This window comes from Carcharhinus amblyrhynchos, chromosome 19, assembly GCF_965287045.1.
Source record: "Carcharhinus amblyrhynchos chromosome 19, sCarAmb.v2.hapA, whole genome shotgun sequence".
Lineage (NCBI taxonomy): Eukaryota > Metazoa > Chordata > Chondrichthyes > Carcharhiniformes > Carcharhinidae > Carcharhinus > Carcharhinus amblyrhynchos.
The window spans coordinates 36,060,469-36,088,284 of record NC_137342.1 but is presented as its reverse complement, the minus strand read 5'-3'; the positions used below and the strand labels follow the sequence as shown (position 1 = coordinate 36,088,284).

The following is a 27,816-nucleotide window of genomic DNA, read 5'->3' as shown; positions in this document are numbered from 1 at the left end:
ATTTGGAATACTGTGTACAGGTTTAGTCACCCTATTACAGAAAGGATATTATTAAACTAGAAAGAGTGCAGAAAAGATTTACTCGGATGCTACCAGGACTTGATGGTTTGAGTTATAAGGAGAGGCTGGATAAACTGGGACTTTTTTCCCTGGAGCATAGGAGACTTAGGGGTGATCTGAGGTCTATAAAATAATGAGAGGTATAGATAAGGTAGATAATCACCACCTCTTCCCAAAGGTAGGGTAGTCTAAAGCTGGAAGGCATAGGCTTAAGGGGAGAGGGGAGAAATTTAAAAAAAGGGTCCAGAGGGACAATTTCTTTTCAGACAGTGTCAGAAATGAGCTGCCAGAAGTAGGATTAAAGGTGAGTATAATTTTATCTTTTAAAAAGCAATTAGACAGTTACATGAGTAAGATGGGTATAGATGAATATGTGCCAAATGCAGGCAATTGGGACTAGCTTCGTGGTAAAAACTGGGTGGCATGTACAAGTTGGGCTGATGAGCCTGTTCCCATGCTGTAAAACTATGTTCCTATGTTTCAGTACTCGAGGGGCTGGAAACCTAATTGAAGGGATTCAAACATGGAACGATGGGAAAGGAAGGAAGGGATCTTGGGACTTAATACCATGTTCACATACTTTGGTAAGACAAGGAAGGTTAGAGATCTGGGGAAATTTGCAAAGAAAAGGGCTTGAGTGTGTTTTTTTTTGAGTGGCATTACACAGGCAATAATTTGATTGAATAGGATCAAGGGAACAGGAAGTGAGACTCATGGAGAAGGTGAGCTCAATGAAAAGAATCAAAAGGTTCTAGGTAGAGTTGCTAGGAAGAAATTCTTTTACTTTGGCAGAAACGTCTAACCAATTAAAGATGGTTAGCAAAAGAGTTAAAGATGCATGAGGAGAAACTTATTTTTCAATAGTGTGTGGTTCGGATTTGGAATGCAGTGCTTGAAAGGGCGGTGGAAATGGCTTCAATTTGTGATTTTCAAAAGAAAATTAGATAAAACTTAAATGGAAAAAAATTACTGGGCTACGGGGCAAGAGCCGAGAAGTGGGATCACCTGGATTTCTCTTTGAGAACTGGCATAGCAGTCTGGTTTCATATGCTGTAACCATTCTATGATTCTATCTTGGGAAAGATCAACGAAGTGAAGGCTAACTTGATTACTCATAGAAAGAGTTGGCACAAGCTCAGTGGACTGAATGGAAAGAGCCAATAAAGTAGCCCTGTGACTGTGCATGTCTTAAAATGTGTGCTCAATATTCACATTTGTTCTATCCTTCCTCTAAAAGTAGATTGTAGTAGTCAATTGAATATTAGGATGGGGCTGCAAGCTGTCTGACCACAGATGCTGCCCCTCCTTCACAAACTGTTGCCATAATAATTTTTGTTGCTGAGTTTTCTAGTTCTAAATCTTCTCCAATCAGCTTCCTCTTTCTACACCCGTATGTCTTTCATTGCTTGTAAGTTAAATGTATTGCATGCAAAGTACGCACTTAGATTTTATTGCTGGAACATGTTCCAAAGTTCAAAAAGATCAAGTTCTGTGCAAATATTATAGCATCAACTTACCAATACAGACAATATCCTTCCCAGAAATCTGTAGGATGTCTTTTAATGTTTGTTGTGAAGATTCCACATTTAATCCTAAGTAGTGTAAGGTTGAAAGCCTTCTCTTTCCCAGATTCCCCAGAACCCCAGGCCTCATTAGTTGAAGATACGGCTGCCTGTGGGCAGAGCTGTGGAGCAAGAAAATACTAATACTGCTCAGTTGTGCACTGATAGATAATGGAGATGAGGCATGGATGACACTTTCCTCTGAGTGTCCCCCAACCTACTTTGCCCCATTGCTCAATGTTAATAGTTATCGTTGGGTGACTCGAATTTCATTATTAATATATCAAAGTTCTAACTGGCATACCTCCAATTGGAAATAACTTTCAGTATATCACACTTATAACTTGAAAAGCATTAGAAGCAATTTTGTTGCTGTCATGAGATGTGATTTTCTGTACTGTAATAATTCTATTGCAAACATCTTTTAACTGCCTTCAGCTGTTCTTTTGTATTTGAGAGTGGAACTAACCTGCTCATTACTCTTTGATGGTTAATGGGTCCCTTATCAAAGTTCAGTATGCATAGATTCAAATTCCAAACCTGCGCCATATGGTTAATGGCTCTCTCCTTTTCAATATACAGATTTCCGCTGAATGATAAGATTGAACAGATGACCTGAAGTTTAACGCCTGATAGTGAAATACAACCGTTGAATGCTCTCATTTTGGCAACAAAATTAAAGCTATTATTGACCTTTGCTACTTAAGTATTTTTGGCTGAACTTGTTTGTGAATTTGAGTGAATTTATTGCTCTAAGGTAACCAAGAAGAATACTTATTCAACGATAGAATTAAAGATAATGTTTAAAGATATTATAAACTTGAAACCTAATTTATTTAAATTAAAAAAAAGGGATGGTAGGACAGGTAACGTGTTGCAGCTACAGCATGTGAGGTCTGATAGATACTGGATCCATCTTCTCCAACCAAGTTCCTCTCCTGAAGCGATGCCCTTAACTCTCTTCAGGAGAGGAACAGTTGGAGAAGATGGATCCAATATCCACGTCTGCAGTAAGTATTTCGAGTTGATGAGCTAGGGTCTTGAGCTTTGGATATTGTGAGGCATCAAGGAGGAGGATATTTTATTCCATGAGGCAGTCACATCGTTTAGGTTAAGCATTTCAGATTTAATCCATGGTAAGGACAGGAAGGTGTGACTGTAAAAATGGCAGGTATAGGAATCTAAAAGCTAGCAGTGGAGGAGCTTTAGCCTTTTGTAATTGTGCAATAGTTTTGAGATTCTTGCAGCTTGTGTGAACAAGAGCAGGGAGTGCATGGATATAAGCAAACTGACCACAGCACATGGTGCAGGGAGCAACAAAGAATGTTGTTGTAGTGGGGAAAGGGGGGAGGGTGGTGGGAGCAATATAGTTAAGGGGATGTACACTGTTCTCTGCAACCAAGAATGAGCTGCAAAAGCTATGTTTGTCTGCCAGTACCAGAGTTATGGGGCATCGCTTCAGGAGAGGAACTTGGTTGGTGAAGATGGATCCAGTTGCCAAAGTCCACATACAGGCTGGTGATGTAGGTGGGACTAAGGTTCAGCTAAACTGAAAAAGTGAAACCACAAAGCTTAATGCCACATGAGCAGCAAGACAATTAATATAGGATAACTAGGATCAGAGTGTTGAATAAGTGGGTCAGAAATTGGTGTGGGAGAAATTGGAAGGAGTGGCATAGTGATTACCAATGCTGCCTCACAGCGCCAGGAACCTGGGTTCAATTACAGCCTTGGGTGTCTGTGTGGAGTTTGCGCATTCTCCCCGTGTTTATATGAGTTTCCTCCGCATGTTGCGATACCCCCCCTCAGTCCAATGATGTGTGGATTAGGTTGATTGGCCGTGCTAAATTGCCCCTTAGTGTCAAGGGGATTAGCAGAGTAAATATGTGGTGTTACAGGGATAGGGTAGGATTGGTGTGAGTTCGATGAGTTGAATGGCCTCCTCTGCACTGTAGGGATTCTATAAGTAGGTTTGGATTCATGGGGCACTGGTTATAGGATTGGGGAAAGAGGGAGCTGTACTTTTGGGAGATCCTTCAGCTGAAGCATGCTGGGACCAGTCTACTGGCAAGTTTGGTAACTCGGACTGTAGAGAGGACTTTAGACAAAACGGGGAGTCTTCATTTGAGGAAAAATTTGGAAAGCTGGACAGAGGCAGTAAGGGTAACAATGTAGGTAACAGGAATGGAAATTAGTAAGAAGATAAAATTTATCTTAATGTACACAGTATTCCTAATGTGGTATATGAATTGGTAATAGAAATTAATGATTATGATAGCCATAACAGATATGTATTTGTAAAGCTAAAAATTCATGGATGATTTGAAAGTTTGGGAGGATGGAAAGAAAGGAAAAGGAAGTTGAGTAACTCTGTTAATCAGTTCGGTTAGGATCTGTACAGTACTGAGATGATTTTTTTCGGAGGATTAAAAGGTAGTGTTAGTTTGGGGAAAGATGAGAAATAACAAGGGAAAGAAGTCTGTGATGGAAGTGGTTTATAGGTCAACTGACAGTAGTAGGGTAGGGAACAAGTAATGGAAGCTTATAAAAAAAGATACTGCAAAAACATGGGAGATTTTAAACTTCATACAGATTGGATAACTCAAATTGACGAAGGTAGCCTGGATTATGAGCTCCTAGAGTATGTTCAGTCAGATCCTTAGAAAATACGTTCTGACCCAATCAGGGAACAGGGTGTTTTAAATCGAATAATGTATCATGAGATAGGATTAATTAATGACTTCATAGTAAAGAATCCTATAGCTAAGAGGGAACATAACATGATAGAATTTTGCATTCAGTTTAGGGGTGAGAAATTTGAATCTGAACTACAGTCATGCCATTAACTTAAATAAAGACAATTAGAAAGATATAAACTAGCTAACGTGGAATGGAGAAATGGATTAAAAGTTAAGGTGATAAAGAAGCAGTGGCAAACATTTAAGGAGATAAAAACATAGAAATGAGAAGCAGGAGTAGGCTTTTGGGCCCTTCGAACCTGCCGTGCCATCCATTATGATCATGGCTGATCGTCAAATTCAATATCCTTATTGCCTTCCTCCCATATCCCTTGATCCCTTTAGCCCCAAGAGTTATATCTAATTTCTCCTTGAAATCAGACCATGTTTGGCCTCAACTACTTTCTGTGGTAGTGAATTCCATACATTCACCACCCTCTGAGTGAAGAAATTTCTCCTCACCTCAGTTCTAAAAGATTTATCCCTTATCCTCAAACTATCACCTCGAGTCCTGCACTCCCCCACCACTGGGAACATTCTTACTTAACCTACCCTGTCTAAACTTGTTAGAATTTTATAAGTTTCTATGAGATTCCTTCTCACTTTTCTAAACTTGATCATAATCCTAATCAAATTATTCTCTCCTCATATGATAGGCCTACCATCCCAGCAATCAGTCTGGTAAACCTTCATTTGTACTCCCTCTACAGCAAGAACATCCTTCCTCAAATACAGGTGAGGCCTCACCAATGCTCTATACAATTGCAGTAAAACATCCTATCCTCTCACTATGAAGGCCAACAAACTGTTTGCCCTGTTTACTGCCTGCTGTACCTGCGCACTTGCTTTCAACTTGAAAGAAAAAATGTACAGTGCTGCAAAGATTAGTGGTAAACCAATAAATTTGTGACTATTTTAGAAACCAGTAAAGGACTAAGAAAATAATGATGATTGGAAAAAAATAAGCCAGAGAGAAAACAAACAAGAAATTTAAAAGCAAACAATAAAAGCTTGTTGAAGTATATGAAAAAGGAAAAGATTAGCAATAGTGAGCATTGCCCTCTTACCACGCAAATTGAGAATTAATGATGGGGAATAAGGAAAAGGCAGAGACTTTGAGCAAGTATTTTGCATCTATCTTCACATAAAGCGTTCCAAGAATATTAGAAAAGGGAAAAAGGAACTTCAGACAATCGTATCATGAAGCAAAACATATTAAGCAAACAAATAGGGCTGAAGAAGGTTGACAAGTGTCCTGTTCTTGATGGCCTACATCTTAGGGTCTTACATGGAGTAGCTGCAGAGGTTCTGGATGCATTGGTTGTGGTCTTCCACAATTCTTTCAATTCTGGTAACATTCCATGGGATTGGAAATCTGCAAATGTCACACCATTATTGCAGAAAGGAGGGAGACAGAAAACTATCGGCCAGTTTAGTTCAACTACTGTCATTGGGAAAATGCTAAAATCCATTATAACAGTTTTTTAGGAATGTGACATGCTGAATGGATAAAAGGGGAACCTGCAGGTGGGACTGTATTTGCCTTCAGTAAATCATCACATAAAAGGTTACTGCAGAAGATAAGAGTTAGTGGTTTGTGAGTGTGCAGAGGTGATATTTTAGCATAGAGAGAGGACTGAATAACTGACAGGAGACTGAATCAGGATAAATGGGACACTTTCAAGGTTGGTGACCTCTAACTAGTGAAGTGTTGTAAGAGGCCTAGTGTTTTGGCCTCAACTCTTTACAATCAATATCAATGACTTGAATGAAAGGACAGACTGTTCTGTAGTCAAGTTTGCTGATAATACAAAGATCGGAGGGAAAACCCAAGTTGTGAACAAGGTATCATAGAATCCTGCAGTGCAAAAGGAAGCCATTTGGTCTATCTAGCCTGAACCAACTCTCCAAAAAAGCATCTCATTCCCTGCCCTATCCCCATAACTCCACACATTTACTTTGGCTAATTCACCTAACTTGCACATCTTTGGACTGTTGGAGGAAACAAGAACACCCTGAAAAAACCCATGCTGACATGGAGAGAATGTACAAGCTCCACACAGACAGTCACCTAAGGCTGAAATCAAACCTGGCTCCCTGGCATTGTGAAGCAGCAGTGCTGTCCCAACCGAGATACAAATGATCTGCAGAAGGATATAAATTGCTTAAATGAGTAGGCAAAAATTTGGCAGATGGACCAACATGTAAGAAAATGTGAGGTTGTCTACTTTGGTAGGAAGAACAGAAAACCAGGATATTATTTAAAAGGAGAGAGACTGCAGAATGTTGCAGTGCTACCTGAATCAGGATGTTCTTATATGTTTCCAGAAAAATTAGCATGCAGGTACAGCCAGTGACCAGGAAGTTTTAGAATGTTGGTCTTCATTGCAAGAGGAAATGAAATATGAAAGTGGAGAAATATTTTTGGAATTATGTAGGACATTGATGAGACGATTCTGATGAGATTACACCTGGAATATTGTGTACGGCTTTGCTCTCCCTCAAGAAAGAATGTAATTGCATTGGAGGCTGCTCAGAGAAGCTTCACTTGATTGATTTCTGGGATGAAGTGTTGCCATATGATGAAAGATTGAACAGATAGAACTCCTTTACCCATTGGAGTTTGGAAGGATGAGAGGTGATTGTATTGAAACTTACAAGATTTTGTGTGTTTGGCAAGGTAACGGTTGGGGAAGGGGCACAGTTTAAAAATAAAGGGGTCTGAGATAATTAAGACTTTTTTCTTTGGGGGCCATTAGTGTTTGGAATTCTCTATACCTTGCGAGCAGTGGAGACGGGGGGGTCATTGAATGTATTTGAGGGTAATTTTGATTGCTTGAAGTAGAGGGTACAGGAGGAGAGGCAAAAAGATGGAGTTAAGGCCAAAATCTTAACCTTATAAATGTGGAAAAGGCTTGATGGGCCAAATGGCCTATTCCTGTTCCTATTTCATATCGTATGATCTACCCATTGTAGTGCATTCTATTTGTCAACTTTCTGTGCAAAGAAACTTGTCCAATCCTTATTCCTAATTTCCTCAATGACTATTTTAAATTGGCAACTCCTGTTCTCTGCCTTCACACTTTTTGAAATCTGAAGTATGTTATTTTTTCTGTTCCTTGTAATGTGTTCTCCATTATCCTTTTTAGAATGGCTCCTGAGTTTGTGTACCTGGCTATTGGAAAGTATGGACCAAATGTAATGGGAAAAAAAATTAAAAGGACAGGAAATAGTCTCAACACATGGAGCTGCATTTCATATTGACAGTTGGGGGAGCTGCTAGATTGGGTACCTGCCTTGGGTATTGTTCCTGCCCTACGCATCACTGCAGTTTCTCCAACAATGTGGAGACATCAGCAGATCCTCCTGCCTGTAGTTTACTTGAGGCCCTTAAGTGGCCAATTAATGGCTGTTTAAGGGGCTTCTCCCACCACTGCTGGGGTTGAACCTATGGCGGAATAGGCCTTCGCCACATATGCAACCCAGCTACTTTCATGCTTGTGCTGCTGGCTGCTTTGGGAAGGTATTTTCTTTATAGACCCCTTATTCTCATCTGACACCTGCCCCCTCATTTCACTGTCCTCCTGGCCCTGATGAGAGCCTGGACCACTTGCAGCAAGCTTTCTTCATGATTGGCTGCAGCAGTTCAATACTGGTCAATGCTGCTGGGGCCAGAGAACTGCTAGCTATTTGATTGGCTGGCAACTCTCCCAGATGGGGAAAGAAAGCTGCCCTCAATCCACTTAAAGGGCTGATGGGTGGATTGACCCAGCAGAGATGGGCTCACCCCCTAGTTTTACATAAGGTTACGTGGGGGGAGACCCACTTCGTAAAATACAGCTCCTAATTTCTGTTATGTCTCATGTTCATCTCTTCTGTTCCAGTATCTCAAGTCTCTTTCAAAACTACAGCTTTTGATTCCTAATAAAATGAGAAATTGGAGGAACACAAACATTTAGAAAGTGTAAGGACCCAGGTCTAGAGTGAAACTTGAAAGACTTGATATTGACAGGTTCATTGATTAGAAGAACTAAATAACACAACATGGTGGCACATGGTGGCGCTGCTGCCTCACAACTCCAGAGCCTGGGTTTGATTCCCACTTTGGGTCACTGTCTGTGTGGAGTTTGCACGTTCTCTCCATGTCTACATGGGTTTTGGTCGGGTGCTCAGGTTTCCTCCCACAGTCCAAAGATGTGAAGGTTGGGTTGATTAGCCGTGCTAAATTGCCCCTTAGTGTGCTGGGATATGTGTGTTAGAGGGGTTGGCAGGGTAAATATGTGGGGTCTCTGGGATAGGGCGTGGGTGGCGTTGTTTTTGGTGCAGATTCGATGGGCCGAATGGCTGCCTTCTGCACTGGAGGATTTCTATGAACTAATTAACTAGCATTTATTTCATATTTATTGACAAATATGAATCAGTTATGTAGTAAATAATACTCTAGGCCTAATGGAAACAATGTCTTAAATGATATTGTGGTGAGTTATTGGGCAGCGAAAGTTTTTTAATTGAATAGCTGTGAAATGAGTGGTAAGTGAGCTATTGATAGTTATTGGGTCAGCTTGCTCCTGGGATTATTCCTTGAGTCTTCATGATGTATCCTGTTTATACCACAAATTTAAAAATTAAATAAAGTTAATTAGGTAAAGAGATAGAATGGATGGATATTATGGTGCACCATATTCCTTTGCATAATGGCTTCAGCGCAGCTGCAGGCATTGCAAGTCCTAATTACTTTATTGTGTGTCGAGGGTTTTGAATGTTAATTTGTTTTGAAGTGAGCATGCAAAGTATATATCTGAAGAAATGATCCGTTCTTCCCCCGAAAACAAAATGGCATTGTCCCCGACGCCGGATTTGATGAGAACAGTGAGATAAATGCAGACTCTAGGCTTTTGTGGGTCTGTGATTCTATGACTGGGGTACGGGTACGAGATCTACTTTTAGTATCATAAACATGGAAAACGACATCTGTACACTCTCTTGGGTTGCAGGATAAACTAGCTCTATGATAAAAGTGCTTTTTAAAATATTAAAAAATGGAGGTGATTGGAACTTCTTCATATCCTACTTTCTTTTCGTTGGCTATGGTATAATCTCTCTTACTATTGGAATAGGTTTAAAAAGCTCACTGCACTAATATAGTTGAAAATTCTGACAATATCCTCTTTGCCTTGGGCCTCACTAAATGGTACCTTTTATACATAACCCACTCTAGTTGAGCAGTTATCTTGGATGCTTTAAATTTTAATTTGGGTATGTTCCAAAGAAGGGCTTTTATTTTGGAAAGTTTTCAGTGTTAGGGAAAATTGATATCTTTCATGTTTCAGTTAAATGAAGTTGAGAGAAAGGTGTACAAATTGCCTGTAATTATATTAAACTGTTCCTTTTGAGCTTTACTTGAGTTGCTCAAAAAGGACCTTTTTTTAATTTAATTGATTTGATTTTAAAATTACAGTAATAGGATTGGTGTCTGGTGGAAATTTATTACGGTATTGTATATTGAAAATCAAACGCTAGAGGCGCTGGCGTAGTGGTATCATCACTGGACTCGTAATCCCAGGGTACCTGGTATTAAGTTCCACAACAGCAGATGGTGGAACTTGAATTCAATAAAAATCTGGAATTAAAAACATAATGGTAACCATGAAACCATTGTTGATTGTTGTAAAAACCCAACTAGTTCATAAATGCCTTATAGGGATGCACCACGGAATTGGAGCAGGCAAGGGGTGGACACAGAAATGTCCGTTGACCTCAGGCAAGAATTTCTGGTCTTGCTCGAGCAAGGCTGTAAAATCCCATCCCTGTTGTCCTTGCCTGGTTTGGCCTACATGTGATTCCAGACCCACAGTAATGTGATTCACTTTTAAATGTTCTTTGAAATAGTCCAGCAAGTCATTCTTAATGGTTTGATGCTACAAAGTCGATCAGAAATGAATGAGAATGTACATACCACCTAATGTCAACCTAGACACTGGAAAGTAGTGAGTAAATTTAAGGAGTAGTTAGATTCTTAATTAGTAATGAGTTGAAGGGTTGTGGGGAGAAAGCTGGAAAGTGGGGATGAGGAGCATATCAGCCATGATCCAATGGGCTGAATGGCCTAATTCTGCTCCTATACCTAATGAACTTCTGAAATGACAACGGCAACCCCAGTTCTGTCGATCGTGCAATCTCCTTACTAACATCTGGGGGCTTGTGTCAAAATTGGGAGAGCTGTCTCACAGACTAGGCAAGCAACAGCCTGACCTTGCCATACTCGAGGAATTGTACCTTAAAGATAATGTCCCAGACATCACCATCCCATGGTATTTCCTGTTCCATTGGCTGGGCAGATACAGCAGAGGTGGGGCACGGTGGCAGATACAGCATCAGGAGGGAGTTTTTTGGAAGTCCTCAACATCAGCTTTGGACCTCATGAAGCCTCATGGCACCACGTCAAATATGGGCAAGGAAACCTCTTGCTGATCACCATGTACTGCACCCCTCAGCTGATGAATCAATACTTCTCCATGTTGAACACCACTTGGAGGAAACAGGGTGGTGAGGGTTCACAGTGTACTTGCGTGGTGACTTCAGTATCCATCACTAAGAGTGGTTCAATAATACCACCACAGACCAAACTGGCCAAATCCTAAAGATTATCGCTGGTAGACTGGATCTGCAGCAGATGGTGAAGGAACCAACAAGAGCAAGAAATGTACTTGACCTCATCCTCACCAGCCTGCCTAATGCCGAAACATCTGCCTATAACCGTATCAGTAGGAATGACCACCTCACAGTCCTTGTGGAAACAAAGTCATATTGAGAGTGTCCTCCATTCTGTTGTGTTGCACTACCACTTGTGCAATATGCGATAGACTCCGAACAGATCTAGCAACTCAAGATTGGGCATCCATGAGGTGGTGTGGGCCATCTGCAGCAGCAGCAGAATTATACACAATCGCAATCTGTAACTTTGTTTCCTGGAGTGACCCCAATTCCACTAAGACATAAGACATAAGAAATAGGAGCAGGAGTAGGCCATCCAGCCCTTCGGGACTCCCTACTTTTATATTCAACCCCCTCGCTATGAAGGCCAGCATCCCATTCGCCTCCCTGACCACCTGCTGCACCTGCAAGCTGGGTTTTTGCAACTCATGCACAAGGACCCCGAGGTCCCTCTGCACCGTCGCCTGCTGCAGTTTTTCGCCAGGAGACAACCCTATTTAAAGTGCAAGGGGATGTCAGGAGCAACACCAGGCATACCTAAAAATGAGATGCCAACCTGATGAGGCTGCAATGTAGAAATACTTGCATGCCCAGCAACGTAAACAGCAAGGAATAGGGCTAAGTGGTTCAACCAATGAATCAGATCTAAACTGCAGTCCTGCCACATCTGGTTGTGAATGGTGGTGGATAATTAAACAACTCACTGGAGGAGGAGACTCCATAAATAACCTCATCCTCACTGATGACAGACCTCAGCACATCAGTGCAAAATATAATGCTGAAGACTTTGCAACAATTTTCACTCAGAAGTGCTGAGTGGGTGGTCCATCTCAGTATCCTCCAGAGGTCCCCAGCATCACAGATTTCAGTTGTCAGCCAATTTGATTCACTTCATTTGAGATCAAGAGACAGCTAAAGCTTCTGAATACTGCAAAGATATGGGCCCTGACAATATTCCAACAACAGTACTGAAGGCTTGTTTGCCAGAACTTGTTGCTCCCTTAGCCAAGCTGTTTCAGTACAGCTGCAACATTGGCATCTAATTGGCAGAGAGGAAAATTGCCCAGGTATGTCCTCCACACAAGAATGAAGACAAATCCAATCTGGCCAGCTGCCATCCCATCAACCTTCTCTCGATGAGAGTGAAGAAAGGGATCATCAATAGTGCTATAAAGCAGCACTTGCACAGCAATAACTTGCTCACAAGGGTAACCTGACATAGACGGGATTCTTTTCAGGGCCAAACGCATGACCAGTTCATGCATTTCCATGATATAGAGCAAAAAATAATGCATTTTGCAGACAGAAAGAACAGGTACACACAGTGCATCTGTTTCAGCTAAACAAAATAAGTGACAGCAATTTGTTTAATCATCCCCCAGGGCAATGCCTTAACCAATAAGGGTCAAACTGGTACGTTCTCTGTTGCAGCACCTCTACCAGTCTGAGTCCATTTGCTAGCCAGTCAGCTTTCTCTTCTTATATTGTACAAATTGTTTTCTTTCCATTCCACTGGTTTTCTTGTGGAATTTAGTACTGAAACAGCTCTCTTTAATTATTGCATGCACATTTCTCACTCTGTTTGTTTATTAGAAACAAATTGATTTTATCCACTTCTCAGTCTTTGCAATTGTGTTGCATCCACTGACTTTGGGTAAGAAACCAACCTATTCTCTGACTTCCCCATTAAAATTACCCATTATAAAGTGTATCAGGAATGACTTGAATAGTTTAGCTTATCTGTAAAAGCATTTTATCTTGAAGGCATTGTCTCTGGTTGGGACTCTCCTGTAGGTTCTGATGAACTTGTTTCTCCCTCCCAGCGGTCATTCGTCAAGAATAGCCTCCTTCTGCACTGTTGCGATTCTGATTGTATTTATGAGCTTTTTCTTTCAGTCTTGGCAGGCTTTTTGACTGCAAAGGAAAGCACCACAGCCTGATCCTATCCTTGTCTGAAGAAAGGTCATGGTTTTGGCCATATTATAATCAGATGCCAGCAATTTGACATTTCCCATCCCCCAAACCCTTTTGTCTGTTGCTTTTCAACATGGAGAGGCAATGCCTGAAATGTAACCTTGATAGAGAACATAAGAACATAAGAAATAGGAGCAGGAGTAGGCCATCTAGCCCTTCGAGCCTGCCCTGCCATTCAATAAGATCATGGCTGATCTGTCGTGGCTCAGTTCCACCTTCTGGCCCTCTCCCCATAACCTTCCCTCTCTTATCAAAAACCAATCAACCCGCGTCTTAAAAATATTTAGCGAGGCAGCCTCCACCACTTCAACGGGCAGAGAATTCCAGAGATTCACCACCCTTTGAGTGAAGAAGTTCCTCCTCAACTCCGTTCTAAACCGCCCCCCCTTTATCTTGAGGCTGTGCCCCCTAGTCCTACTGTCTTTTCTGAGCAGGAAGAGTCTCTCCACCTCTATCCTATCCATCCCATTCATCATCTTATAAGTCTCAATGAGATCTCCCCTCATTCTTCTAAACTCCAACGAGTACAAGCCTAGTTTATTCAGCCTCTCCTCATAGCTCACCCCCCTCAACTCCGGTATCAGCCTAGTAAACCTCCTCTGCACTCCCTCCAAGGCCAAAATATCTTTGCGCAGGTGCGGCACCCAAAACTGCACACAGTACTCCAGCTGCGGCCTCACTAATGCCCTATACAGCTGCAGCAAGACCTCCCTACTTTTATATTCAATCCCCCTCGCTATGAAGGCCAGCATCCCATTCGCCTTCCTGACCACCTGCTGCACCTGCAGGCTGGGTTTTTGCGACTCATGCACAAGGACCCCGAGGTCCCTCTGCACCGTCGCCTGCTGCAGTTTTTCGCCCCGTAAGTAATAGTCCTTCCTACCATTCTTCCTACCAAAGTGGACCACCTCACACTTGCCAACATTAAATTCCATTTGCCATTTCCTGGCCCATTCGCCCAGCCTATCTAGATCCTTCTGCAGACTCTCCACACCCTCCGCACAATTTGCCGTTCCCCCAATCTTGGTGTCATCAGCAAATTTCGACACCCTGCACTCGGTTCCCTCCTCCAGATCATCTATATAAATGGTAAAAAGCTGAGGCCCCAGCACCGACCCCTGGGGCACTCCACTAGTCACCATCCGCCAATCCGAATAGCACCCGTTGACCCCCACTCTCTGCCTCCTATTTGACAACCAATCCTCTATCCACGCTAACACCCTACCCCCAACTCCATGTCCCTCGACCTTCTGCAATAACCTCTTGTGAGGTACTTTGTCAAACGCCTTCTGAAAATCCAGAAAGACCACATCCACCGGCTCTCCTCTATCCACCGCCCTAGACACATCCTCATAGAACTCCAGTAAATTTGTCAGACACGACTTCCCTTTAATGAAACCATGCTGCGTCTGCTCTATCAAGCAATTGCCTTCAAGATGCCTCGCAATTTCCTCCTTAATGACAGATTCTAACATTTTACCTACCACAGACGTTAAACTAACTGGCCTATAATTCCCCACCTTTTGCCTGGCACCCTTCTTAAACAACGGCGTAACATTAGCCGTTTTCCAATCTTCCGGCACTTCCCCGGAATCCAGCGACGTCTGGAAAATAACCACCAAGGCATCCACTATCACCTCCGCCATTTCTTTCAGAACCCTCGGATGCATTCCATCCGGTCCTGGGGACTTGTCCACAATCAGCCCCTCCAGTCTGTCGAGCACCGCCTCTCTCGTAACAGTAATGTCATTAAGACCCTCCAGTCCTACCACCTTTCCATCGCTAACACCCGGCAAATTATTCACGTCCTCCTCCGTGAAGACAGAAACAAAAAAGTTATTCAAGACCTTAGCCATATCCCCATCCCCTACCACCAGGTCCCCTTTCTCATCCTCTAAAGGACCAACGTTCACCCTAGCCAGCCTCTTCCTTTTTATATATTTATAAAAACTCTTGCTATCCTTTTTTATATTAAGCGCTAGCCCAGCTTCATAGTTTCTCCTACCCTTCTTTATCAACTTCTTTGTCAATCTTTGTTGACATTTAAACCTCTCCCAATCCTCTTCTCGCCCACTACTCTTAGCTACTAAGAGGCTTACAAGATAGTCAAGAAAGTGTAAAAGGGAAATATGTGATAACACAGATGGGGCTAGTGGGTACCGATTAGATCTAATAAAAGGTAAATTGAGGACTTGTCAGATATTGCTTCTTTAAACAGATTCATTCAGGGAGAGGAATGATGTTGAAATTGGAGGATAGTCTTTAGACCTTTTGGGGTTAATGAATTAAGATGGAAAGTCTGCCACCCTCATTGTAATTATCTTCTGATTTGATGTGGAATATTTGTACATCATTAACTTTCTTTTCATAATCTGGCACCTCCAGAATTCCTTCAGAATTGAAATTATTGCGCTTTTAGAGCATGGACTGTTTATTCTCAGAGTGTATCACATATCTTGTTTATTTTATTTTGATTCTCCTTGCTGTCCTTCATAGGATTGGGTCAGTTTTCACTGACAGACTATAGGAGCTGACTACCTTGAGCTAAACTGTATTTGAGCTGTCAATGATTCTTCTCCCCTTTCCCCACCCACAGTGATTTTATAGAATTGTAGATTGTATTTGACCTGGAGTTCATAGTAATTGCTCGGCTAGACGGCATACTGCTCTTTTATTGTACAAAGAATGAGATTGCCGCATCACAAAAGCAGGCTTGATGTGGTCACAGGTTATTAAACAAGCAGTGTATGCAACCTAAAACAGTATTAATCACCTCATTAATGTTGTGGATGGAAATATTATAAAAGTTAAAGGTTTATTGATTTGTCTTGCAGAATTGTGTCTTTTGATTGGGTAGTCACCCCATTTTATGGAACGTTTTTGTTCTGCCTTGATTATTGCATTTATTTGCAGATGGCAGGGATGGGATGGAGTTGGCATTAGAGCTGCTTGGTAGTTCAGTGATGAAATACATTGACATTGGTGGTGGGCCATGTTTAATAGGAAGGTCTCTGACTTGCCTATGTTTTGCATGGAGTTAAGTAACCTCAGAGATTCCATGTTGAACGACAATTGGGTTCAGCTTGATAGTGTTGGTTTTTGTGGTTGAATTGCCAACAAATGCTCATCTAGGCTCCAACTGGAAGAATGGTGCTTTGGCTGCCCAGGGAGTTGAATCCATGTGAGCATTCTCCTTCCTGAGGCATGGAAATCAAAACACCACCTTCACTCCATTCACCACATCTGTGCCTCTCTATTCACTATGATGTATCGGAAATGTGAGAATCCTAATGATATCTATAATTGAGTGCAATTTTGGTCTCCTTACCCAAGAAAGACTACATCTGGGAAATCTGACATACATTTTACAAATGAAAACATTCCAACTAGGAACACTAAAGAGATGAAATGCAATCAGTATTTCATACATTGGAAGGGTCAAAACTGAAGAACATGAGAGTATAGTTCTTACACCCCACTCCAAGGTGGGGGTATTACAAAGGTTTGCTAGATTGAAGGCTGATCTATAAGAAGATATTGAAAAGAATGAGTCTCTTCTTTGGAGTTTGCAATGAACTGATAGAAATTTATAAAATTCTTAAAGGACTTGACAAATTAGATGGTGGGAGGCTGATACCCTGACTGATGAGTCTAAAAAGTAGAAGTCATAGTTCAAGGGATCAGCCATTTAGGACTGAAATGAGAAATTTAATCATTAAGGATTGTGAATCTTTGGAATTTTCCAGCTGCTGAGAATTATGGATTCTCAGTTGTTGAGTGTACTCAAAACAGATTTCAGATTCTTGGGCAGGGAGAGAATCAAAGAATATGTAAATTGGTTAGGAAAGCGGAGTTGATTTAGAAGTTCAATAAAGATCTTAATCAATGGCAGAGCTATCTCAATTGGCTGTGAGGCCTACTCCTGATCCTACTACTTATATCAACACTGTGTGGAACTGTTTCTGATTTTTTTTTCTCTATAATGTAAGCTGCTGCACTAAGTGACAAATTAATAGATTAACAACAAAATGGTCTCTTTTATCCTTTGTATATTCTAGAACTGCTTCAAGAAGTGACCAGCTCTGTTGGTCTGATGTCATCATGCCACTTAATGTTTTGCTTTTGATGCCAGGTGAATAATGTAAATGGGTGACGATATAGTTAGCATTATTATCTAGAAATAGTATAAATGCCACTTGGGCCCAGAGTAAGGAGCTGTCTCAACTGTGTTTTAGTTAGAAAAAATTGATTTCTAATGCAATGAGTTGTATGAGTGTGTTTGGGTGGGACATGCAGGGAGGGTTAGTACAGCAAGGGTTGCATTTATTGACACTACTGCAAAGATATTCCTAAGATTCATTAAGAGGAGGCTGTTTGAATAGACTTGTGACTGAAATCAATGTCTTTTGAAAGTAAAATTTCTGTTAAAGACCTGGCATTTCAAGGAGAGCCTTCTTCTGTCTTGATTACTGGTGCATTTTACGATGGGGTCTCTTGTAAATGTTTTTGCCATGCAATAAAGCTGCTGTAGCACACTCTCTGTTGACTTGTGGCAGTGCTTCCTCTGGCTGCCAAGGAGCTTATTGCAGCACAAATGTGATAAATGCCACTTGTGTATTCTTTAAAAGATTATTCATGTGTGTATATGTGTATTGATGTGTTCCCTCTTCGCTCCCTCAGCATAATAAACCAAGTTTTTTTTTGCTTCTCAGTTCTCCATATAAGTAGTGTCAAAAATGGCTGCTGTGTACTCTTTCATATCCTGAAATATTTTAGCTCTGTGCTTCTATGAATGGAGGAAATTTTAAAAATGAAAATAATTCTTTGATGAAATGGGTAAAGAACCATCAGGGGTTTTACCAGTGTTCTTTTTGCTTACTTTACTCAAAATATTAATTTAATGTCTTAGAATTGATCTCGTGCTGCAGTCGTATCCTTCCATTGAAACAGTTGCATTATAGTGATTTTCCTTTGTGCCTTCATGACAGTGGAAAGGAAAGGGAAAACATCTTGGATGTTAGATTATATTCAAGGACTCTGGTTCTATCTGACATAAATTGTTTCTCTTTGGAAGCAAAAATATTTTATCCTGTGCTTATAGCCTTAAACCGTGTTATGGATTTTAAACGCGGAGCTTTCTTTGCACCTCAGTTGCACAAAATTAATGATGTGAATAAAACTGCAATGTGATTTTTTTTAAATTTTGAAACTTTGGTTCCCTCTATTAAGAGGGAATTGTCCTTCAAGCATTTTGCTTAAGCTATCAGTAGCATAGCTCATGAGTAGGAAGTTTTGAAGAACAGCATGCAACAGGCAAATGTCAACAAGCTGTTTTCCAACTACTGTTATTTACCTTCCTTTGGCTGAATTGGGATTTTATAAAATAAATACTTTCTTGAATTTTTTCAACGACAGTCTTTAGGATACTTGTCCATACACTTTGACCATGACCTCTTGAAAGATAAAGCTGAATACTTAGCGTGGACAAGTGTTAACTAAGCCTTCCATTTTTCTGCTATGTTACAAATCGTTATTTATAAGATTATTGTGATGAAGTAAGTGCAACACAAGATACCACATTGTTGGAAGCCCTGAATTGAAATGATAGATCTCACAATGTTCAGACAATTTTTTATTGTGCCAACTTTCCCCCCCCTCTGTTTCTGAGAGTATTAGTTTACTTATAGTTCCACTGGCATTGTATGCCCTAGGTAGACTTTAATTCTTCACCTTAGCCTTAACGTTGATTGTTGGCAGGCTATTCTGTTGTTCTGGTGTATGATGATGGGACAGCACAGTTAAAGTAGTCCTGCAAACTTAATCTTGCTCCTCGTAAATAGGTAAACTTTCCACTGAGTCCTGAGAGCAATCATAATCTGCTTAGTTTCATTCCAGCAGAGGTCAGTTGAATAAGCACAGATCAAGAACTGAACCATCACATTCTTGGTTTACGTGGTGAATAATTAGGGAATGAGAGATCAGATTTAGACTTAGATTTATGCCCAAGTTCTAAGGACCTTTTTCTTGTAGGATTGAGCTATTCTAAAGACTGGAGGAAACAAAATGAAATCCAGCATAATCAGGGAAGTGACTATAGACAATCAAGGAGTCTCTCACCAGAATTCTACCACCGCGCCCGCCACAGTAATTGGAACAGGCAAGGGGCAGACAATGGGAATGTCCGTCAGCCTCAGGCAGGATTTTCTGGTCTCGGGTCGAGCGAGTCTGTAAAATTCCGCCCTCTCTGTTGTATATAATTTTCAAAATATCTTGTCAATTCAGAACTTCCAACAGTGTGCGTTCGCGCGCTGCACTTACTTCATCACAATAATCTTATAAATAATGATTTGTAATGAAACAGAAAAATGGAAAATGTAGTTAAAAACTTGTCCACGGTAAATATTCAGGTTTATCTCTTTGAAGGTCACAGTCGAACTATACAGACAAGCAATGCCAGGACTTGTTATAAAAATTTAAGGAAATATAAATTTTTAAAAATCTACCCAAGTTTGATATTGCATTCCAGTAACCCTAAGATGTACTGATAGCTCCCTTGGTCCTGATTTATTTCGGATACCTGAAATTAATTAAATTGGTGCACTTCATAAATATAGTAAAGAATTTAAGTGGAATGAAAGAGTTATTCCTGAACAGTCTTTCGGGTAAAACCATCATGGCAGAGTGAGGATGCGTAAGTGACAAAAGGCAGGCTCAGGACTGATGTCAGTAAACACTTGTACAGAGGTCACATACTTGGAGTGATGTAATGGCAGCAAAGTGGAGGCAAAAAATTCTTGGTAGTACTCAATTGGCATTTGTGTGCTGTGACCGGAGAAGGGTTGAAATGACGTGGAATAGCTTCTCTTTATTTTTGCACACTTTTTAAAACACAGTTTCTTAAAATTGAACTTTAAAAAATTTAAGAAGAAATAAATATTGGTATAGAGCAGAACTGTCAGGTCTCTCATATTTTACTGCTGGCCGCCTTCTCTCTTTGTGTATCTTAATCAACTTGTTTTGTTCCACTTGATCGCTGATTATTGAAGCACAACAGAAATATTACTTACATAGCAAAGTTGAGTTGCTTGTATTTAGCATAGGTTAGATACACTGTGATTTCAAGAAATTACAGTAGTTTAACTTTTCAATGCTTCTTCTGGATGGAAAGACATTTCTAAGCACCGCATAGGGAAAAGGGAGTAAAAAAATCAAATCAGCGTTGTGTTGTCCATGAAGGGCTTCTGAATTATTCTTTACAATGAACATAAAGTTGCAACATAAACTATCAATGAGAGAGAACAGCAGGATAACATAACGGGGGTTTCAGAAAACTTCATTAATTGATAAAAATCTTAAGTGTCTGTCTGCGTGAGTTGCAGGCCTGCTGATGAGAAAAAGGCAGATAGAGGGAAGCTGCTAAAGCTCTGTTTTTTTTGTATTTAGAAGGAAGCCTGAAATTTTGTCGTGAATCATGGAGCTGAAGGGGTGAACTAGGTTGTGGTGATAGTGGATTTGAAATGAATACCAGTAGAAGATCCATACCGTCTGGCATTTACCTACCATTCCATCTCTCCCTTATCCCCACAATAAAATATCACCTACCATATTCAGGTCATCCAAACTGAACCTCCATTTTAACAAACCAGTTCTCAGGCATATGACAGGTTATACAGTACTGCTGACATCACGCTTCCTTCAGTCATTGTAGACATTGCACCACTCGTCATCCAAGATTCCAACTCCAGAGTGCTTATTTACATCTCCCTCTCCATTATCAACATTCTTTACTCTTCCTGAAAGTGTCAGCTGATCCTGGGGTCCAGCTTCCCGGGTAACTGCAGGACATCTTTCAACATGCTGCTGAAGTGGCTATTCCTAACAAAGGTATCTCACCCAGCATTCGTATTGAACGGGCAAACATTTCTTCCAATTAAATATCAGGAAGACCACTTCTGCCACAAACTTCATTCCCAAACATCTAATTCTGTCCCCTTCTTCCCTGATGAATATCTGCAGCTGAACCATACTGTTTGCATACATAGCAAATTCTCCAAAGGAATGGAAATAAAAAACATAAACTCTTTCTAAAAAAAAAGTTCACAAAGTTGGATGAGGAAGGCTGCTTGGAGACTCATTGTGGAGCATAAACCCAGGCATGTTCCTACCTCCAGGCAATTTTTTTGGGGGCCTTTCAGGAGCCATTGATGAATGGTGGGAGACCAGTTAAGCCTGTTAATTGCCCATTCGGTGCCAATCAGAAGCTGTCCAGTGTTTTCCCAAGAGTAAGTGATCAGCCATCTGATCAGGCTTAAGCAGCATAGATGATTTGATGTGCTCTCCCAGCAGAGGTCTTTGGGGGTTGTGGGCATCACTGCCTTTGTGATTTCATCTGTCCTGTGGGAGGAGTTCCAGAAACAACCACTTGGGTGACGCCCATGTGCTGATGCCAGCAGGACCCAGAGAGCTATCATCAAAAATTGCCCAGTAGATTCCAGAACTGGCATATGCAGGTTCCATACAAACATAGAATCCTTACAATGCAGAAAGGGGCCACTCTGCCCATCAAATCTACACCGATTGTCCAAAAGAGCATCTTACACAGTGCCATTCCCTCACCCTATCCCTATAACCCTGCACATTTACCATGGCTAATCTACCTAACCTGCATACCTTTGGATTGTGGGAGGAAACAGAGCACTTGGAAGAAACCCACATAGACACTGGGAGAATGTACAGACTGTGATCCAAGCCGGAAATCAAACCCGGGTCCCTGGCGCTGTGAGGCAGCATTCTGATAATGGTACTGAAGACTTGTGCTGCATAATTAGCCATGTCCCTAGCCAAGTTGTTCCAAAACAGCTCCAATTCTGGCTTTTTTCGAGCAATGTGGAAAATGCGCGCGAGGTCCAATCCAAATAAACCATCTTAAATCCAGTTTGGCAAATTGCCATGCCATCTGCCTCCCCACGATCATCAGCAAAGTGATGGAAGTGTTGTCAAGGGTGCTATTAAGTGGCATTTGGAAGTAACCTGCTCACATTGGGTCCCGTCAGGCCCACTCAGCTCTGGACCTCACCAGTGTTTTGGTCCAAACATGGACATGAAAAGGTGAGTGACTGCCTCAATGTACCTTAATAAAAAAACAGAGAGAATTGGGGCAAACTCTTTACTGTTGGAGTGATTATTCCACCCCCCCGCCCCCCCCAATACTTGATCAGAAGTGGGGATGTACACTGATTGCATTGCCATTTACAATTCCTCAAATATTGAAGCAGTCTGTGCCCAGATTCAGCAAAATCAGGAAAACATTCCTATTTGAATTCATAAGTAACAAGCAATGTTTGTAATGCAAGTGCCAGCCAAATGACCATTTGCAGCAGGAGAGAATCAAATTGTCTTCTTTTGACACCTACTATCGCTGAATCCTTCACCATTAACATCTTGGGGATTGTTGTTGATCAGAAACTTAAGTAGACTAATCATATAATGACAGTGGCTGCAAGACCATGTCAGAGGCTGAAAAATATGTAGTGAATAGTTTACGTTTTGACTCCCTATCCACCATCTACAAGGCACAAGTCAGTAGCTTAATGGAATTCTCTCCATCGCCTACATTAGTGCAGCTCCAGCAACACACAACTTGACACCACCCTGGACAAAGGACCTACTTGATTGGCACCCCTCTGCCACCTTAGATGTTGATTCTCTCATCTACTGGTGCATCGTGGCAACAATGTTCATCATCTGAAAATTGGGCTGCACTTTGACAGCACTTTCCAAACCCTGCTATCTACCTAGAAGGACAAGGGCAGCAGATGCAAGGAAACACCATCACTTGCCAGATTCCTCCCTTTTAGTCACACACTGCCTTAGAACTATTTTGTCATTCCCACACTGTCAATTTCCTAGAACAATAACTGACAACACTATAGGTGTACCTAAACAACAACAATTGTGACAATTCAAGAAGGCAGTTCACCACCAGTTTCACAAAAGTACTTAAGAAGGTTTTAAGTTCATGTTCCACTCCAGGGCTTATAAGGATGGTGTTTTGTTGGTAAATCGACTCTGAACAACTGAGATGTTGCCATAGAGAAGGCAATGGGAACCTGTAGACTTCTGGGTAATTTAAAAAAGGCACTGGGCTTGAACATATTTATTTTTGTTAGCAGAGAATTGGCCCTTGTGCATGAATGTATGTTGCTTGTTGCCTGTGTAAAAGCTACAATGAGCTTGACTGTTTATTGTAAATTGGCTGATAGTGCCACCATTAGTCCGCTCAGGATTGCTTAGCCTTGGCAATGCCTCAACCAATCTAAGAATCAATTTGCCAGCCAATCAGCACTCTTTTCTCTTGCAATATAAATGATTGTGGGAGTTTGAAATTTGGTATTCTTGCTTTTGTCTTGAGTGCAAGATGAGAAATTTTGGCAAAATGTTTCAATTTTGGGCAAGATTCAAATTATAATTTGCATTGCTACATGATTTCCAAAATGGAGGAGTGCAGATACCTTTTACCTTGATCTGATTGCAAGTGAATACAGAGATTGGGAAGGGTGAGGGTTGACTTGGAGCCAAGTTAGGTCAGTGAATACTGGGGGGGGGGGTTGGAATTTAAGACACTGGTGCAGAGTTTTGGGTGAGTTCATGCTTGCCAAGGCTAGAATATGGGAGACCAGCTTGGTGTTGGAATAGTGGAAGTTAGAGGAAACAAAGGTGTAGACATGGGTTTTGGTAGTAGATGAGACTGACAGTGACGAGCAGTGTTTCAGAGGTGGAAGTAGGTTGTCCAAGTAATGGCGTGAATATGAGATAGAAGCTCTGGATTAAAGTGACACCAAAATTGTGATCAGGGTGATTGAACTTGGATTGTTTTTAAGGAGAGGGATGGTTAAAAACAATGGATTTGGTCTTCCCAGCAGTTAATTGGAGGAGATATGAGGTAATGGAGCAGGAAGACAAGACATTGCAAGTGAACCTCTGGCTACAATTAGATAAAAGAGCGGAACCACAATGAGAGCAACCTCACCCAACTGGATGACAGTGCAAGAGACATTGGAGGTGGGTAGTGTACTCAACTGTCAAGGGCTGCAGACCAGTTGAGAGGATGGGAAAGTTTGCCTTTGTCATGGATTCATAGAAAGTCATTTGTGACTTTGATAAGTGCCGTTTCAGTACAGTGGTAGGGGTGGGAATCTGACCGCTCCTCTCAAAACTATTCCCACCCCTCAAACCACCCCTTGCAGCCTGCTCTCCTGTCCCTGCTCCCTCCCCCTCCTTCCAGTTGTCCTACACCCTCCGCGTGCCCCCTCCTCTTTGCACAGACCCCTTCCTCCAGCCTACATGTCTCAAGAAGTGCTTCTGCTAAATGTGGAAGCTGATTTGCTGCCTCATCTACATTTAGTTAACTGGATTCACATCAAGGGAATGGAACTTGTGAATTTCCTTACTGCATGACAACGTCACTGCAGGCAATGCTTTCAGACAGTGGGCTGAAGGGGAAAGCAGAAGAGTGTCTACAGAGCTGTTCTGGGCCAGCACAGTGATATGATTAACATATGTGTTATTAACTGCTCCGATAACTCATTGGTGCTTAGCTATAATATTGGACAATTATATCCTGGCTATGAAAGCTCTACTAAAATCACACAGTTGAAGGTTATTTTCATCTCCAGTGTGGAGAATTGAAAACATAGTCAACAGGATCAAGGTAAATTTAAGATTTTATGAAGAAGAGGCATTGGGAATGATAATGTTTGAGATTACTGATATCTTGGTCATTTGTGAATTATTGTGAACTGCATAAAAAAGATAAATCATATCTCTCATCACTACCTCTTGTACTCTGTGCAATGTAACAGATGCAGACGATAAAATGCTTTGACCTATGCATTTGATGCAAGTTATGTTGATGGTTTTTAAGTTGTTTCTTTCACAGAGACCTCATGCAAATAAAGTGTGAAATATATTTGACGACCATGTCATTACTTGTGGTATAAGTTTAAAACATTGAGTTCCAACTTTTTGCTAACTGAATAAACTAAGCACAGCTCATAGCATAGTTAGGATAAGCTATCTAGAAAACTTAAATCCTTAATTGGACCTGCAGAGAAAGAGAGTGATATGAAAAGGAAGAACACATCCTCTTGCTTTTGGGAGTGTGGAATATTCTACCTTATGTCCTCTTCCCTTATGTCCTTCTACCATAAAATAGGCCAACTTATCCTGAACAATGTAACATGATTATATCAATATATAAACATACCAACAAACAACCATGCAGGGACCTATTGTATGAGTGTAAACTCTGGTGCTGAATACAGTTATTTTAACACAGTCTGAAAATCAGTGTGTGAAATTTTTATCTGATGATAAGCAGACAAGTGGCAATAAAACAAAATATATTACAAATATTCATATTTGAGGAGAATAGAAACAAAAGTACATCTTAAAATCATATTTCAGCATCCTTGGAGGAAAATCAGCAAAGGCACATTTTTCCTGAAATGAAGAGAAATGAAAATCATGTGGGTGGATAACAAATTAAGTAACAAGTAACAATAGATTTCCTGCAAATGATCTTTACGGATCCCTTGACTGAGGAAAGAATTAAGAGTGAAATGAAAAGCCTAGCAAATGGCTTCCTATGTCTGGTCTGGCAGAGCATGATGCTGCAGCAAGTCAAGTGCTGGCAAGGCTCGAATAGCATCGGAATGTGCAGTGTACTTCAAGCCATTTTTAAAAGAAAATAATTTTCGGCATCCAAAAGATGCGAGTGGATCCAAGTATTAATTCCAAAGGGGTTGGGGGGAGGGGAGGAGAGGAGAATCAGTGTCCCAAAAACTCCAGGGTATCCTTTATTGAAGGTTAAGTCCCATTTCATTAATGTGCATTGCACATACTTCAATGGGTTATGATTGTTTTGAAGTACCCTAATTGTTTTGAAGCCTTTCTATGGAAATCCGTTGATTGAAACATCAAAACATCTGCTGTGTACGTATTATGAAGATCTGAATAAAATCTAACCAGCATTTATTTAAAAAAAAACACACACACCCAAGAAAAACTGCTGCTGAATTCCTCGTGCCTCAGTCACAATATACATTGATGGTGTTTGTCATTGAATCTTCTGAACGCAAAAACAAATTGACAAGGGCAGTCAAAGGTGTCCATCAATCTCTCACTCTCTTTTCTTTCTGTTTCTATCTTTTCCGAACATTGACTACAATTGGACATTCTGAAGCATGGTCTATCTTAGTTTCTGTCAAAAGACTGAGGTAGGTATACCTATGCATTATCCCTAACCATTAATGCAACATTTTGGGGATCGCTTTAGTTTCTATCAAAGAATAATTGGAATTGAAAGCACACAATGCTTTGTTAGCCAATAGAACGTGTTTTCATTTTATAAACCGCAACATATTTTAAACTAGCATTCTCAATGAGATTTTAATTGCTGTTGTCGAATATATGTAACCCATAATTGGGAATTTTGTGCTTGCTGACCTAGAATCAAGGTCTTGCTGACCAAGGTCCTCCAGAACTTTGAATTTAAAATTTTCGTCCATGTCTTCAATTAACTTCATGGCCTTGTAGTCCTGTTCCCACCGCTTTTCTCCACCACCCCCACCCCTGCTGGTGCCCATCTCTCCACCTTCTCTGCTGATAACCCTCTTGGAACTTTGCAATCCTCTAACTGACCTTGCACCCCATTATTGACAGCAGTGCACTCAGATCCCAAGGCTTGAAACTTTGAGATGTCCTCTGTAAATCTTGCTCTCAAACTTGCTACTCCTTTTTAAACTTACTTCTGTGACTAGGTTTTTAGTCACAACACCTGACAGCTCATCTGTTGATTTTGTGTTAATTCCTTTGCATCTGATTACTCTTAGGGGGAAATGACCAATGGTTCCCATGTTAAAGGAGTTGGATGAATGCAAGTTGTTATGTATGGCATTGCCTTGAAGCCTGTTGCATGAGCAAAACTGTTTCACCAGCAGAAAGTATGACTTGTGAACATTCTAAAATTAAGAGACGAAAGTCCAAACACTAGGTACACCTCAACTACCCATTTTTCTCACTTTGCTGTGGTTTATTTCTACTCTTCGTTCACTATTTTATCCATTTCAATTCTTTCTCACCTCCTGCCACTTGTAAAAATAGACAACTAGTGTATGTAATGGCTGGTTTATTCCTGCAAAGCATTTGAAGGTTGCCAGGGTGATGGGGGCACACAGACAAATGTATAATGTTGGCTTTGCATTCCTACTTTTCAAGCGCATAGTTTAATTCAGTTCTTTCCTGAATGTAATCATTGATTGGCTGCGGCAATGTGAATGATAATCCATTGTAAATTAAAAGTAGCAGTGTCCACTCATATGCAGTAAAGTTCAACCTTGCTTAAATACTAGAACAGTTATCAGCTGCTTATGTTAGCAATGAATGTTCTAACGTGTGTTATGCTGGAGTAGCAGACCTTGAGCTGATTAGAGTGCTTGGTGCATCAGCTCTCAATACCCCACCTCCTGGTCTCAGCATAAAACACAATGGCACGTTCATGGCTACAATACAGGACCAAACATTGCTTAATCAACACTGTTCTTGCAGTTCTAATTTAATAGTTCAGCAGGGTGTTTATTTTGTTCAATGCAGGTCTTACTGCCCTGGTCGCTAGCGGATTTATGAAACTGCAATTCGTTGCAATCCATTCTGTCAACATTAAGAAAATTCAAAATTAGCCAACCAGTGCTCTTTGCATGCTAATGCTG

The 27,816-nt window shown here is 40.9% G+C and overlaps 1 protein-coding gene across 1 annotated transcript in view; it reads left to right on the top strand.

Annotated features, from left to right (window-relative positions):
- Window positions 1-27,816, top strand: part of snd1 (staphylococcal nuclease and tudor domain containing 1) — a 907,822-nt gene that overhangs the window by 444,867 nt on the left and 435,139 nt on the right. The gene's annotated exons all lie outside the window — the stretch shown is intronic.